General features: G+C 43.2%; 1 long non-coding RNA gene across 1 annotated transcript in view; it reads right to left on the bottom strand.

Moving 5' to 3' along the window:
• Positions 1 to 12,777, bottom strand: part of LOC310710660 — a 33,241-nt gene extending 20,464 nt beyond the window's left edge. Inside the window, exons 1-2 of the long non-coding RNA XR_014528174.1 lie at positions 12,477 to 12,777; positions 7,129 to 7,311 (exon numbers count right to left, since the gene is read on the bottom strand). This is a non-coding gene — a long non-coding RNA (uncharacterized lncRNA). The remainder of the gene's footprint in view (positions 1 to 7,128; positions 7,312 to 12,476) is intronic.
• Positions 12,778 to 13,041: the final 264 nt, after the last annotated feature.

Below are 13,041 nucleotides of genomic sequence, written 5' to 3' on the forward strand. Positions count from 1 at the left end.
TTTACCTTTGTACAGTAGGCTACATTCCCGTCACATAAAAGCCAGAGGTTTTGCACACTGCTCCCCAGTGTGCAAGATTTAACAGTCCTCTACTGGTGAATATCCATCAAAAATGTTTCAGACTGGAAGGAAAATTTTTCATTTCTGCAGTTTTGAGCAGTTTAAGTGCTTCATTTGTTGTGCACTAGTTTAATGGCTGGCTGTTGCAGTGTATTTTTTTTTCATAAAGCCAGAAGGATGACATAAAACGTATTTGATTTTAAAGCAACCATGACAGAAGGCCTCTCAAGTTTTCTTCTAGACATAACGTGCTCCTGAGGAGTGTATGTGTGAAGGGCTTGCTTCTGTGCAGACTGGATGGAATGCCGACAGCTTCAGTATTAAAAACATGACTAAATAGAAGAAACATTTGCTGTTCATTAAGCAAGTCCATAAAAGTGTTCACTACGAGAAGGCAGCCAGCATTTCTGCTTTCATTGTTTGAGGGTGGAGGAAGGAGCGTCTTGGATCAAGAAAGGAGTTCTTCTCTGTCACTTTTATCGCTTGGCACAGTCTCTGGTTTGTCTGCATCCAAATTGAAATGAAAAACAGGGGGTGTCAGGAGCCCTATCGCTAGGAATGCAATCCAGTATTCTAAAAATAATGTCCAGAGGAAGTTTCATATCATTTTTAGAACATGCTACTTCTCAGAACTAAGGGAAGAATCCAACAAAGCAGGAATGCAAAAGTGATCCTCTCTTGCCTGCCTGTGCAGCTGACCAGCTCAACCAAGTGTACCGGTATATATTCATATCTACAACTAGGCAAATGTGGCTCAATATTGGATGCTGGGCTAAAAAGTCACAATAGTCAGTTTCAGTGCTCTGCCTATACAAACAACTGCAATTGTTGCTTCAGTTCAGCCATTTGAACAGACCTTGCTGTGCTGTCTGGCAGGGGTGCCAGCTCCTGGGGGCCGAGACCTTTTGGGTCTCCCAATATTTTGGGGGTGGGGCCAGCCGCCCCAATGTCCAAAAAGCATGGAGGTGAAGCATGGAGCCAAGCGCAGTGCGGTTCCAGTGGCCGGTTCCTCCTGCTCCTGCTGCCATGAAGGGGAAGGAGGATTGAAGAAGCCACCTGCCAGTGGTGGTGCCAGGAGGGGGAGCCACTGGCCGCTGAAGCCATGTGGCCACCACATTCAGCTCTGCCCCCAACTTCTCCTGACATCCTGACGTCATGCACATGTTACGTGCAACATCATGCAAGTGATGTTGCCCCCCCCAAAAAAATTGCCCATACAAGCTGGTGCCTCTGCTGCCAGGCAAGTTTTCCAGAAGTGCAAGAGTGTTTTTGCTGACTTAGCGGCATAGCTCAAGACCTAGCTTAACAAATGTGGGGTGGTAACATTCAAACAGAGAGGAAACCAAGAAGCATGGAGCATATTTTGAAGACAGCTTCCTGAAATTCTGGCCCTCTAAATGCAATCACGTGGGAGTTAATATTTTTGCCCAAACTATCCTCTGATCTCTTCCCTACACTCAAGCAGGTGAAGGTGTTCTTTTGGGGCAGTTCATATATGGAAGTTAAGATAAACTACTACCACATTTCCCTAAATTGGTTGGAGGAGAGTGGAACACTGCCGATAAGAAAAGCACAACAGATCCGAAGCGCCATGGGATGCTTTGCTGCTATTTTGCGACGTAGGAATCCTCATGTCTGAATGGAGTGGATCCAGAACACTGAAGAATGCAGGGGAGACTCTGGAGGTGGATGAACTGCTCCTGAAGGTGCGTAAATCTTACTCTTACACACACACTAAAAGTAAACCTTTTGTGTGGCATAGGGTAGAAGTGTGGCTCGAGTTTTAATTCTGGGAAGGGGTGGTCTTTAGTCATATCAGGCATTTGGGAAACAAAGCCCTAAATGATGCCTACACCGATGATTTTTGTGCAAACAGTGCTGGCCAGAGGCTGGTCATGATTCCTAGATTTGAAGAAAAAAGCTTGTTCAGAGTTTCTGCAGTAGAATGTGGCTGGCAAGACAGAACTTGTTCTTGAAATAATTCAAAGCTCCTTTCAGAAGTGTAAGGAGGGGCAGGCAGGGGAGCACACAGGCTTGGTCTGCAGAAAGACCCAGACAGTTCCAATGCCCAGCACTTCCGGTTCAACAATCAGGATGGGGAAAGGCTCCTTTCTGAAGGCCCTTGAAAGCCAGAGCCATAAGACAATGCCTAAGAAAAGCCTTTTGTGCCACAGTAAAGACCTATCTAATCCCAGTAGCAGCATGTGTGGTGTGATGGATCCACCTTCACAACACGGGTGTTGCTACTGCTTATTCGCTTACCAATCCAGCAATCCTATTCATGCAACCACATGGCCCCAACGTCCCCACTGCCCCCCCCATCCAGGTATGCAGTGGAGATTTCAGTGTTAGGAGGGTGGATATGCAGACACCCCACTATCTAGCTCCCACAGTGCCAACTAGATACCTATAGGAAACCCACGAGCAAAGCATGAGTGTAATAGTACTCTCTCAATATTGTTCACCAGCAACTGACATCCACAGGCATGACACATGGAGTTGATACATAACCAGAATGACTCGTATCCAATGGTTGATTAAAGCCATTCAAATTGGTGGCCATCATTACACGATGTGGCTGAGTGGAGAAGTGCTTCCTTTTGTCTGTCCTGAATCTCCTACCACTGAGCTTTATTGGAAGATCCCAGATGCCAATATTATGAGAGAGGGAGAAGTGGGTCTGCTTTTTTTCTACACCACACATAATTTTACACACATTATCTTGCTTCCTACTTACTTGCCTTCTTCCTGCCCCTGCCATTGGCTCTTCATCCATCTAAGCCATATCTACCATTGAAATTATTCTTTGGAAAAGGAATCTGACTTTGAGGATGTGCACCACAGGCCCCAGGTCCTTGAAACCCAGTTTCCCCTCCTCTCAGTATCATTTCCCTAACCCACTGGGCAAACCAAGCACAATGTGCTGTCCCCAACCCCAGCAATATGCAGGAAATACATGCAGCAACCTTTGCCTATTGTGGTTGGAGGGTGGAGAAAGGGGTCGTGCTGGCACCTCCTGTTTTTCTATAGGGTCTCTTTCTTCCCCTTCCCTGTATTCTACCATCAGACTCTGCCCATGGATTTTCTTAAAATTGCAACACATTTCTTTGCACTCTTGAGGGCTGACCAAGTTGCCCTATCACACTTCGATAATGGCTTGTTGACCTTCTGGAGAAATGAGGAATATGGCAAAATTAGATGTTCAGATCACCATCAAACTGAGGATTCCTCAAATACTCCTTAGCCAATCTGCCTTCCTGCCTCTCCAGCACAGTTCCCCGTTTCCATAGCAATGGTGTATTACTTTAAATAGGTTTCATTCCAAAACAATATTGTGGTTCCTCGTCTATTGTGGTTTAATTAAAAATAACCTTTCTTTCCTGAATCCCCCTGGCATAAGTCTTTGTTTTGTCTGCCGAGTGAGATGTTAGAGATGACCTTCCTAATTAGCTGACTCCTCTGTCCAAGGACTAGTTACTCATGATATGTTTTGTAAATGGTTTCAGCAGAGAACTGAACTGGTCCAAGAATGAATTTTAAAGCTTCAGCGAGATGAGCTAAAATGATTTTTCCCCATTACCTGAAATTTCAGTGAATGCAATTATTGTTCAGAAGCTGCACAGCTCAGCAATGGTCTTAATATGCTGTATCTTGCATCAGCATGTAACTCTGATTTTGCAAAGAGAAGATGTGGAATCAGAACATAAGATAAGCCTGCTGGATCAGGCCAATGGCCCATCTAGTCCAACTCCTGTTCTTACAGTGGCCAACCAGATACCTGTGGGAGCGAAAAGGTATTCTGCCCACCTGTGATTCCCAACAACTGGTATTCAGAGGCATTGTGCCTTTGACAGTGGAGGCAGAACACAGCCATTGTGGCTATTGATATTCTCCCATATTTGAATTGGAGTAGGGGGAGAAATACCTTGGGAGTATTGTTGCTTTCCTCTTGCTTGGTTGAACCATTCATCAACATACGACATTCATCAGCTGGAAGCTGAAAGCACTATAGTTGTGATCTGATTTGTTGCAACAAGTTGGGTCATAGAAAGGTATTCCCACATGCTGGAGGATATATACCGTAATAGACTAATGGTCAACTCAATTTTCTTAATGTGGCCCCTTATGTAGCCAAAATGGGACCATCTACACATAAGGAAAAGGTATTGGCTGGCTTAGGGGAACCCAAAGGTCTGCATAATGATTTTTATTTTTTTTAATGAGATGAGGAGCTTAATAGGGAACCCAAAACAGGTCAATGAAGACTGAGCATGTTCAGTGGCCACAGAATGCTGAATGTATTGAGGTTGGGGAAGAGAAAACTAAGGTATGGAATAAGGTATCCCAAACAAAGGCTTGGAGACTGAACTGGAGCACTCCATGTTGCAACATATTGTTGAGAACTGCCACTTGTGATGCCTTCAATAGAAGCCTTATTGCCTCCTTTATTTATTGGAATGGAAGGTCAGAGGCCCGCCATTATAGTTCAGTGAACAGCATGTGGGTTCTACTAGTTTATAGCAAGCACACATAAAGAAGAAATGTAACAGGGAAGATCCCACTTTGTTCACATAACAGGCTTCTGTTTTGAGGTAGTGTCAGATTCTTTACCGCCCTTTTGAAGAAAGATGTGAGTGGATGTGCAAACAAAGCTTCTTTATTAAAGCAGAGTATGGATCAAAGGAGGAATACTGTTCTAGCCCTTCTTTCTTTGTCCCTTTCTCAATGAGAGTTGCCTGTTCACATATGGATGGGAACCACTCCCAGGCTGGCCTGGAAACCCAAACCAGAAAGAGGAAAGCCCCAATGGGAACTTGATTGTCACTCCTTCCCTACACTTAATTTGTCTGTTTGCACTCAGTAGTCAATATCAAATTACTCAGCAGACAACTCCCTTGACTTTGCTATGGACACTTAAAGATGTGTTAGTGAAATGTTGGCCTGTAATCTAGAGATAATTTGGAGAATTTTGGTAATGCTGATATTTTCTTTTCAGTTGTATTCAGCTCAACTTCCTTGCCCCTTCCTTGTGGAGAGAGAAGGAAACTTAGAGCTGCACACACTGATCGCAGTCCAACAAAAATGCAAGTGTGCCCATCCCATTCAATGGCTTACCAGTGGATAAGCATGCTTAATTCTGGATTGTGGCAATAATATTTACATGTAAAGTGTACCACATTAACAAGGCAAACATATGTTTGCAAATAGTGAGGCAAATGTGCACTCTGAGTAGATGTGGGTATTATATAAGGACGTTCACTAGGGAACACTGATGATATGTACTTTGACAAATATTAACATCTTTGTGCGATGTAGCTCCTAGGCTCTCTTTATCTCATGGGATCTACATTTTCTCACTGTCAGGGAAATAGTGGGGAGTAAAAACCATAGCAACTGTGGATGAGCCCCAGGGAAGAGCCATAGCTCAGTGGAAGAGCATCTATTTTGCTTGCAGAAGGTTCCATGTTTACTCCCTGACATATTCAAGAAGAGCTGAGAGAGATCCATCTGAAAACCTGGAGAGCCTCTGCCAGTCAACGAGTACCTATTACTAAGCTAGAAGCACCCATGGTCAAACGCACTATAAGGCAGCCTCCTGTGGTCACATTTGCACCATACATTTCAGGCACTCCTATACAACTAACAGTCATTGCTTTCCCCCAAAGAATCCCGGGAAATGTAATTTGTTAAGGATGCTGACCTCACAAGCTTACAGTTCCCAACTCCCGTAACAGGATTCTCCATGATGGCTAAAATTTGTATAAGATTTAATTCTATAGTGTGGGTGTATCCTATGTTTCTATGAATGCCATGAAAGGAAGCGCTTCTTGGAGCTGGAGACAGCGGAGTCTATGATGGTGCAATCCTAACTCCATTTATCTAGGCGTTAGCTGCACTGAACTCAGTAGATTTAATTATGAGCAGCCATGGTTAAGATTGTGCTGTTGGTGCCCTGCTTGCACCTCTGTGAGGACTGTTTCCTCCTGGTTTTCAAGCTGCAGCTCATGATGATGACATGGGCAACACATTACTAGTTGAGTGGTCAAAATATAAGCAGATTTTGATTGATTCGGAGAAATCATAGCAGAAAATACCCTTAGGAAATGGAAACAATGAGAAATAGAAGTAAGTCACTGAAAGAAACCCCAGACGAAAAGATCTTTGTTCTAAAGGGCTTATTCACAAGAATCAAGAGAATTTAGCCTTCACAAGTCCCAGTTCAAAGGCAATAGCAAGATTTCCTGCTATGCAATAGTTGAAGGTACAAAGCTGTTTGCCCCTTTTAAAAAATGGGGAGGGGGAGAGAAAGAGAGAAAACAAGGGTATGTGTATCCTTTGTAATAAGAGAAGGAGTCCCTACCATCAAAGAACTAAGTGACATTTAAATAGGATGGGGGGAGTATGTAGAAGGATGGTACATAGCTGTAGGAGGAAATGACTGGCTTGTGTTTGCTTTTTTTTGGCTTTTTTCTTGACTTGGTAAACTGTTTTGCAATGTTGCTGTACAGGAGAAATTACATGTTACTTCCATAATTTCCCTTTTCTTTAGAATTGCCAATCACTTTTTACAGTGCATGTAGATGATGATCTTGTAAAATTGTCGCAGTCCAGGGTTTTCTTCCCCCGGATCAGTTTTCTGGCAAAATTAATGGTAATAAAATGTGGTTGAAGCACCAGCCTGCCCAGTGTGGAAAAAGAGTGCTGCTGTATAATATAAACCTATATTAAGTGCCGCTGGAACTTGTTCTAACTCTACTTGCAGCGCATTTCAAAAATTCGCAAGGCCTTTGAAAAAGGCAAACTTTTTAAAGTCGCAAGATGGAACAGGAGGTCTATCCTACCTTCCATCGCAAGCACGGCACTGACTGAAAACCATAAAGAAAGGAACATCAAAGACATCTTGAGGAAGAGAGTTCCAAATGGAAGGAGCCCCGGGTGAAAAGCCTTTGTTCCTGGCATCTACTCACCTGACATCTACCAAAGAACAGAGCAAGGCCTTGCTAGAACGTCTTAACCTGAATCAAGTAATTACAGTACAATCCTAGCCATGCCTAAATTCTTTCCTACCTGATATTTCCCAGGTCCAAGTTGTTGCTAGGTGGCTTTCTGGCTTTCCACAGGGCAAGCTGATTGGGGAGGCAGTATGGAGCAGGGGAAACAGTCCATGGGAAGAGGTGAAATGTTTCTACTCCCTACCATTTCTCCGACCCATAATGTTCAATTGTGCTGAATGTAATCAAATAACTTAACCTACGAAAAAGAAAAAGAATATATTAAGACACTTTAAGTAACTCTGAAATACTTACCTGTTTAACTTGCTCTGAGACAGCCAGTAATACTTTTTTCATTTGTCATTGTTGTTTTTGTTTATGCAGGAAAATAAAAAGATTTTTTTTTAAAAAAAAAGGATGATTGGGATGTTAAGTACATCTGCCTTTAATGTTTGCCTCAAAGACCTTCATTAGTTTAATGTAGTTGTTCAAACAAGCTGATCCATATAAGGCAGAAAACTGTGCAGCTCCCCTCTACTAGGAGGCTGCAGTGTTGACATAGGAATTGCTTTGCGTGAGCACCTTATCTAGAAGATTGGTGATAAACTGAAAAATTCCATGTGATCAACAGAAAGCATTTCATTCTTATCTGAAGGAAAAACCAGAGAGATGTGCATGAGATAGCTGGAGAGGAATGTTGGTGAACATGTTTCACAAAAAACTATTCTTGCTTATGGGTTGTTTGTTGTTTTGCTTTTGAACTGAATGATACCAATAAAGTTAATGAAGGTTTCAAACCTCTTCCCACTCTCATCTTTTTAGGAATTTATATCTTAAAGTTTAAACCCTGAATATCTGGAGTCCTGTTGTTACAGCAAACTTGATTTCACGTTAAGTTTCACATTGTTGAAATATTTATATTCCACTTTAAAAATATACTCAAAACAGCTTATAACCGTAATAGAAATCAGCTGTCTATAAAAAAATTAATGTAAATATTAAAATGCAAAACCTATAAAGTTCTGGCTTATTGGTGCTAATTTGTAAAGAGCTAACCATTTAGGGTTGCAGCACCTAGCTTTGGAGTCCCTTGCCTACTGATATCAGGCTGTGTTGTTCTAGATGCTGAAAACCTTTCCCCCAGCAAGTCTACTGGGACATATAATATAGTTGTAAACATTTGCTTTAATTTTTTTCTATTTGTATCTGTGGTTTATTGATAATTATCTAAGTAGACATGGTTACAATTGCACTAAAAATCAGTCATCTGCCACTGCAGGCCCCCCATGCAAGGCCCATGACTTCTGTGATGGGGGAAAAAAACCTACGGTACTTCCCTGTAATAGGGAAAGAATGCAAATCTGTATTTCTTTGTGAATCAGACATACTCATACCAAGCAGTTGTTCTGACTTGCAAAGAGATTCCCCTGTGACTTCTGTACTTTTGTCTCTTAATCACTGGAGAAAATAATGGGGACACTTCTATGAATAAACCAAAGTCACCAATTATTATTAAATAATATAATGTGTAACGGTAAATCTGCTATATTATAAGCTTTGTTGGAAGTCTACACTACGCCATGTTGGTTACTGCTGTCTCTGAAAGCTCCTAAAAAGTATTATTCGTACAAATGGAGCTATCATCTGAAGTCTTGTGAACTAAGTTTATAGTCCATGAGATATGGCAGGCGCTCACTATCTGTGCTTGCCAGAAACAATTGAAGACATTTTTGTTCCAATGGGCTTTACCAGTGGGATGAACAGTTCTCTGCACTGGGTGTCTACTTTGAATTGTTTTAGACACATATTTGCTGTTTTCTGTGCTGTTTTCCAGCTGTATATGGTGCATATATGTGGGAGGTGATGAATAAATAAAATCTAATGGTACAGTTTCAGAGCTACAGTGGTGCTAACTGGAAATAAATCATTTCTGTTCTTGCACTGATCACATAAGTATATTTTCACTTTTAGGAGGATAATTTTTTTGTGAATCCTTCCCCCCTGAGTCAGACTCCTGACTCTGCTTCATAAGCATTTTAGAGCTGCCTGCTGAACTTCCTTTGTTCTAGCCTAGGGTTATGAAGTGACTTTGTAGATCAGTTAGGTAAGCTCAGCAGAATCTCTTCCTTGCCCTTGTCTTAAATGCAGAAATACAGCAGACATGGTTAAACCACCCAAAAGACAGAGAGTGAGCAATGTCTGTGGAAAACTGAAGTTGTGCGCTGCAATCTTATACACGGTTACCTGGGATGGAATAAATCCCATTGAACTCAATGGTGCTTACCTATGAGTAGACACATATAGGATTACACTGTAAGTATCATTGTCCTTTCAGTTGAGATATATATATATTTCATTCAGGTAACTAGCCCAAACGTTTCTGAAAGGAAAATTGTTCTTTTTCAAAATTTAGCATTTTTTTCATCTGCGTCCTATACATGTTCATGTAGAGATAAGTTCCCCTAATATTTGTCTCAGCATGGTCTTAAACCAGGACTCATGGTTAGGCACTCTCCTCACCAAACACGATCTCTGGCAACAAAAAAACCTAAGCTTAGCTCAGCACAGCAGTAGAAAGGACCAGGGAGGAGCAAAGGGGTGACAAGCTTTGCCCTCATCGTCTCAAGATCTTGGTGTGCCATAGTTTGGTTTAGCGTGTCATGCAGATCAGATCAGAGAGTCCTTCTAAAGTCTGTTGCACAATGATTTCCTTGAGCAAGGGGGTCCAAGTCCAACACTCCACCTTTTTGGCCATGATTGGCTCTCATGGCAATTTAAATTAATTAACACATTGAATCCAAAATAAAAAAGTCCTTCCAGTAGCACCTTAAAGACCAACTAAGTTAGTTCTTGGTATGAGCTTTCGTGTGTATGCACACTTCTTCAGATACACTGAAACAGAAGTTTCAAAGGAACTACTACAAAGGAATTTCAGAAATAGACTGGAAAGAGAAGCTGCTGAATTGCAACTCATTACCAAACTTAAAACAATGGAGAGACCTGGGCTGAACAAAGACGTTGGATTCTTATCTCATTATACATGACTAAGCCATTTTTCACCTTCTCACCCCTTGCCTTTTCCTGTAAGACCTATTGCAGTCGTTAAGAGTCGTCAACAGGCTCATCTCAGCTATCTGCCAATCACCCATTCCCACCACCCTTCTGAGTAATACCCCTCCCCACCTTCTCACTATATAGAAGGATCTGGCAACTTCTGTTTCAGTGTATCTGAAGAAGTGTGCATGCACACGAAAGCTGATACCAAGAACTAACTTAGTTGGTCTTTAAGGTGCTACTGGAAGGATTTTTTTTATTTTGACTATGGCAGACCAACACGGCTACCTATCTACTACATTGAATCCAGATTACTTAAGGGTGGGAAAGAAAACTCAATGCTCTTTAGCAGTGATGTGGGTTTATTTGGGGGGGGGGTGTTGAAAATTCAGCTGCTTTGGTTAAACCACCCAAATTTCCTGATGCCCTAGAGAGTGATCTAATTTGGCATGCTTATTTTACTTGTTTTTATTAAGCAAAGGTAAGCACATTGAAACTGCCATGCCTGCTTAATACTGTGCTTGCAGTTGGCATTCATTCATTTTTGCATGGAAAAATAAAACATTCCAAAAAAAAAAATTGGACCTACATCTTTGTTGTATGTAGACACGTTGAAGATTGTGATTTCCTTTACAATCAGTCACCACTTGTGCATGGTATGTCAGCGCAGCAGTAAAACTGCTAGAACATTTGCAAAGCTAAGCAGAGTCTGGTATGGTTTCAAATTGAATGGGGGCCATGTGTTGAGATTTCTGCATTGCAGAGTGTTGGACTAGATGATCCTTGTGGTCCTTTCCAAGTCTATGCTTCTACATCAGTTAAATGACCTCAGAATGTATGAGTATCATTATTTCTAATTGTATCATTATTTTTCAATCTTGCATTACTAAAAAAAAAAATAGCACTGGCACCAGAAAACCAAGATAATTTTTGTACACCCTGTTTTTGGTAAGAGGCAAGGAGCTAGTATAAGGGGATGAATTAAAGGTGAAAGCTTCAGTCTCTCTAGGCCATGTGCTGTTCAGGCCAATTCCTTGAAAGGGACTGTTGACTGATTGTGGTAAGCTGACATTGTCAAAGAACAGCAGCATTGTAGGGCCAATCCAGACACCGTGGCTTTCCTGGAAGAATCATTAGAGCTGTGACTCAACTGGCCCAGATATCCAATGGCTCCTATTGTGAAGGAATCACCATTTCCAAGCATTTTAAACAGCTAGGCACACTTGCTGGGAATTATTTCTTCCTCCAGTAAAGTGGTATTATTGCACACTGCTTGCTTTGGGGATGAGAGTTGGGCTATTGTCGTGGGTATTGGACAGCACATCCCTAAAATCACTCCCCTGTACCCATCTGTGCCATTCTGTACCACCACCATTTTTTACTTCTATGTATATATGTATATAGGTACATCATATATAACAACAGTGAACAGTAAAGTGTGGATCCTTATGAAGCCTAAACAACACAAGAGAGAGATAAAGTGTGTTTTGTTCTCATACCAGAAGACGTAAGCCATTCATTTCGTACCTATGAATGGTGTATCATGATTGCTGTTGTTGTTTTATTATTTATACCCCACCCATCTGGCTGGGTTTCCCCAGCCTCTCTGGGTGGCTTCCAATACATATAAAAGCATAATAAAATGTCAAACATTAAAAACTTCCCAATACAGGGCTGCCTTCTGATGTCTTCTAAAAGTTGTGTAGTTCTTTATCTCTTTGACACCTGATGGGAGGACGTTCCACAGGGAGGGTGCCACTGCAGAGTACATTGGAGCCAGCCACCACACATGTACAGATGAGTGTGCATGCGCCAATGACAGCCCCAAACTCTTGTTTTTGAAGCTGAGAAACAGAAAAGGTCATGCACACCAGGTGGAGACATCCCCACTCACTCTGAATGACATATACCGTGAGGTCTGAGGATTACGTTGCAATTTCTTTCTAGCCCTTCTAGTGCATCGCTGGACTCCATCTTCCATTAGCCCTGTGGTTCCCAAAGTGGGGGGGACACCCCCCCAAAGGGGGGCAATTTGATTTTTAAGGGGGGCAATTTGAGAATTAACAGTGAATGGCCTTTTAGGCTTCCTCCAAGTGAATAGGAGTTCACTATTTGAATAATAATAAATATAGGGGGGGCTCAGGATTTTAGAGATGCTTAGGTGGGGCATGGCCAACAAAAGGTTGGGAACCACTGCATCAGCCTGAGGTCAGGAATGATGGGAGCTGGAGTCCAGCAAATCATCTGGAGGGCAGCACCTCGACGACCCCCTACAGTTTAAGCCTGGCCTTGGTGACAATGTTCTGCTCCCCTCTGCAGGGCTGTGCTTACTCAGCGGGAAATGAAAGAAAGGTTATTCCACACGCTCGCCACGAATGTAGGTTTTCCTACATTCCCTGCTGACAGAGACAGCGCTCCCATTCAGCCCCACACCTGAGGCAGCCGCAAGGAGGGTGGGGGGCGCGCGCCTGGCTGCCCCCTCCTCCTTTCGCGGCGCTGCGTTCCGGGAACAGCCGCTTCCCTCCCAGGGTCAGGGCTTCACCGGCGCGCTGAGGAAACGCGCGCCCAGCCGCAGGGTAGCTAGGCGCTTTCCAATGGGGGCCAGACTTTTTCGCCGCCGCCTTCTAAGGTAAGGCCGGCTGCTCCCCGCGCAGGACTCCTGCCCAGCCTGCTCACCACCAGAGCCAGCCGAGGGAAAGGTGGGGAAGGCCGCCTGCCTTTATATGGGCATGCTCGCACGCTTGGGCCGACGTGGGAAAGTGACGTCACGGAGCTGGAAAAGATGCCCCGAGGCTTCCTGTGGTGGTAGTGCTGCCGCCAGGCTCGCTTCGGGCGGGTTGGACGCGGACGCGTCTCTGGGAGAACTTCCCGCTCGCCCAGCTGGCCGCCTTCACAGGTCACGGTTCCCCGGGCTTGCCGTGGGCAGATGCACCTG

This window comes from Podarcis liolepis, assembly GCF_965112155.1.
Source record: "Podarcis liolepis genome assembly, chromosome: 1".
In the NCBI taxonomy this organism is placed as follows: domain Eukaryota; kingdom Metazoa; phylum Chordata; class Lepidosauria; order Squamata; family Lacertidae; genus Podarcis; species Podarcis liolepis.